Genomic DNA, 4,240 nt, shown 5'->3' on the forward strand with positions numbered 1-4,240 from the left:
AGTCTTTGAACCCTCTACTTTTCAGGTCTGGAAAAGGATCGCCTTCCACCCTGGATTCTAAGAGCTGGTGTCCTGGGAGAAGAGACAGCAGCCCCAGGGACAGGTGGCTTCATTTTATGGAGCTCGAATAGAGTTTTGTGAAAGTGAGGCCGCTCCTACCGTGGCCCCATCAATGAAGACTTGCAGAAAAGCGGACCCGACAAACAGCGCTGCAGATTTCACTCAAAACAGGGTAGGAGAAAAACTCATTTTAAATTGAAAATATCCAGACAGGCTCTAATGCTTATTCATATTCATTGGAGAAATTTCTCTGGTCTCTATTTTGAGTCACTTAATAGATCTGGTTCCTCTCTGTGCTCCTCAGCCATGACCTCTGATATTTACTGAATTGGAACTCAAATGATAATTTCAGATTAATTGGAAAATTGGTACTTTTACAGACATGGCTTTGCCTTTTAGGAATGGTGTGTCAAATGTTCCTTTATGAACCTAGGATTAAGATGCTAAAAACAAACTTTCAAGTCAGTGACATTCACTAGAATCTAATTGTGATCATTTGTGAAGCATAGATCTTCTGGGAGATAGCTTTCAACTCTTTGGAGCATGTGTGTCTGAGTCCAGGCTGCTCTGCACCTGTTCATTCGATTCCAGGACAGCAGAAAGTACACTAAACAGATATGTCTGCTGCTACGTGATCACTACTGATTGTCTGGCTTAATCAGTTCTAGAAAGTAAAAGCCTTGGGCTGGGAAGCTGGCACAGTGGTAGCATGCTTGCAAAAGTACCACATAAACAGAAAAGGCTGGAAGTGGTGCTCTGGCTTAAGTGATAGAGTGCTCATCTTGAGCAAAAGAAGCTCAGGGAGGCTGGGTGCCAATGGCTCAGGCCTGTAATCCTAGCTACTCAGGAGGCTGAAATCTGAGGATCGAGGTTCAAAGCCAGCCTGGGCAGGAAAGTCCGTGAGACTCTTCAATAAACTACCAGAAAACCAGAAGTAGTGCTGTGGCTCAAGTGGTAGAGTGCTAGCCTTGACCTGAAGAGCTGAGGGAAAGCTCCCAGGCTCAGAGTTCAAGCCCCATAACTGACTAACAGAAAAGAAGGAAGGAAGGAAGGAAGGGAGGGAGGAAGGAAGGAAGGAAGGGAGAGAGGAAGGGATGGAGGAAGGAAGGAAGGAAGGAAGGAAGAAAGAAAGAAAGAGCGAAAGAAAGAAAGAAGGAAGGAAAGGAAGTAAAAGCCATTTCCACCTCCTTCTGCAAAACTACAGCAAACAGGGACTGGGAAGGTGGCTTAGTGGTAGAGCGCTTGCCTTGAGCTGAGGAGCTAAAGAGCCCAGGCCCAGAGTTCAGGCCCCACGACCAACAAAAAAAAAAAGAAAAGAAAAAAAAAAGTACAGTGAACAGAGTGATTACAGCAGCTTCTCCTTTTCTCATCCAAACAGCCAGGTCACCTCAAGGTCACAGTGACTGAGCCCCAGCTGATGCCCAGGGGACCTGCCTTCTCCACTGTTCCCTCCCTTCAGACACCTGGATTAAGTCTAGGGTCTTTCCTGTCCCCTTCTCTGCCTTCTGGGAGTTCTCTAAGAAATATCTTGGCAGTGGCTGCCCAACTAGACAAGTATCAGAATCGCCGGAGGGACTTTTAAAAGAATTCAAGATTCTTCTTCCAAGGATGCTGAGTCAGTACCCTTGGAAGCTGTCTGAGTATCTGCATTGTGAAATACCCTAGGGCTCCTGAAAATGCTTTGAGGCTGACCAGGATTTAGGAATCACTGTCCTAAAGTTCCCAGTAGCCTCCATCTCTGCAGCCTCCCCGACGCTGTCTACCCCTCCCCACTGCTGCAGCACAAGGGCTGCCCTGCTCCCTTTGTCCGGGCACTTTGCTGAGCAGCGGGAATGCGAGGAAGTGAATAAATCATCCTCTTTCTGCCCAGATCCTTCCTTCGTGGCAGAGGTCATCCAGGAAACAGAATTCCAGTCTTGAGCTAGAGGCCCCAACTGTAAGAGTTAGGGAGTCCCTTAAGGTCTGCACAGAGGAACTGACTAAGTCAAGCTTAGAAAGGCTCCCGACGCCTCCCGGAGGAGCCAGTGCTGAATCTGGGTGGAGGAGGGGTTTTATCAGGAAAAGGGAGATAGCAGAGAGGGTGAGAACATTCCAGAGACTTTTAAGCAGGGAAATAATAGGACTAGTTTGGTGTTTTAGGTTTTTCAGACTTGCTTTTAACTGTATTTTTTTTTTGTCTTTTCTTTTTTGGTACTGGGGATCGAACCCAGGACGTTGCGCTTGCTAGGCAAGCGCTTTGCCACTGAGCTACATCCCAGCCCCAGACTTGCTTTTAAATCACTCTGTCGAGCCAGGGTTGGCCTTCTCCAGTGTTCTCAGCAGCCGGCCATTTGTGACGCCATCATCTGGCCATCACTGTCACGTGTGGACCCCCACCCTGGGTACAGGTGATAGTGAGTTATTGGCTCTTCTCCAAAGCCCAGTTCTCAGTTCTCCAAGACCATTCCCGCTCCTCCCTGGTAATCTCCCTGGGTCTCACCTGCCTGTCTTTTTTTGTTTTTTGTTTTGGTCGGTCATAGGGCTTGAACTCTGGGCCTGGGCTCTGTCTCTGAGCACTTCAGCTCAAGGTGCTGTAGCGCTCTACCGCTTGAGCCACAGCGCCACTTCTGGTTTTCTGGTGGTTAATAGGAGATAAGAGTCTCATGGACTTTCCTGCCCAGACTGGCTTTGAACCACAATCCTCACATCTCAGCCTCCTGAGTAGCTAGGATAACAGGCATGAGCCACCAGTGCCTGGCTTCACCTGCCTGTCATTTTAACCCTGAAGTTCCAGATCTCAATTTTCTAAGACTTCTGGAAACCCCGATGAACCAGTAGTATTTAAAGTCTGCCAACTTGACTGGTCTGAAAGGCCCAGGACTATTCTTTGAATTTATTTTATTCAAAAACCAAGTTCTTATAAACTTCATTGGCTCCAGAGTGTGGCTTGAACTCAGGGCCTGGGCACTGTCCCTGAGCTGTTTTACCCAAGGCTAGCACTCTACCACTTTAAGCCACAGTGCCATTTCTGCTTTTTTAGTAGTTAATTGGAGATAAGAGTCTCACAGACTTTCCTGCTTAGGCTGGATCCTCAGATCTCAGCCTCCTGAGTAGGTAGGATTACAGGTGTGAGCCACTGACACCAGGTTTCCCATCTGAAGACCAGAGCCAACAGTGGAACTGCAAAATGCCTGCTGGGACTTTTCTGTTCTTTCCTCTTTCTCTAGACAAATCACTTCACCTTTCTGAGTTTGACTCAATCATCTGTGGACCAAGTTTGATAATAATTACTAAACAGGCTTGAAGATTTCAAGAGAACTATGCTTAGTAAAACCTCCCAGCCTAGAGTTCTCTTCTTGACATGGTGGGTGCACAGGCATGTGCTCTGTGTTCATTTGCTATCTATTCATGTTTGTGCACTTTTCTGTGTATTGTTGATGATTAAGAAATGACCAATGATAGTCTAGCCCAGCGTAGTGGAGTCTTCATAGTACCATCATACTCATTCTCTGCCTTGTCACTTTTCTACTGGAAAGCCAGATGACCGCAGTTGGGGGTTGTATGACCAATGCAGGAATGACAAGAAGTACAGAGAGAGATAAGGAGAATGTAACAGAGCTCAATGTGCAGAAGATTCTTAGAGAAACAGCACAGATCATGTGAGAGGTGACCTTTCCCCAAAATGGCTATGGAATAGCTCCGAGATTTCAGTTGACTACAAACTTGATTGGAATCAACAATCTAGCTGAACTTTTCAAAATCTATGATGCCTGCAAGGCACTGGTGGCTCATGCCTATAATTCCAGCTCCTCAGAAGGCTGAGTCTAGGAGACTCTCATCTCCAGTTAATCACCAAAAACTTGGGAGTTGTGGCTCGACTGATGGAGCACTAACCTTGAGCGAAAAACTTAGGGATGGGGCCCACACCCTGAATTCAAGCTCCAAGATGGGCATACAAGTGCATACACCCCCAAACACTCCCCCAAAAACCCAATGACTGGGGCTGGAAAGATGGCTCAGTGGTAGAGCACTTGCCTTGCATGCATGAGGCCCTGGGTTCGATTCCTCAGCACCATAAAGCAAAAAGAAAAAAAAAGCCAGAAGTGGCGCTGTTGCTCAAGTGGTAGAGCACTAGCCTTGAGCTGAAGAGCTGAGGGACAGCGCCCACGCCCAGAGTTCAGGCCCCACAACTGGACCAAAA

This window comes from Dipodomys ordii, unplaced genomic scaffold (assembly GCF_000151885.1).
Source record: "Dipodomys ordii isolate 6190 unplaced genomic scaffold, Dord_2.0 Scaffold98, whole genome shotgun sequence".
NCBI lineage: Eukaryota > Metazoa > Chordata > Mammalia > Rodentia > Heteromyidae > Dipodomys > Dipodomys ordii.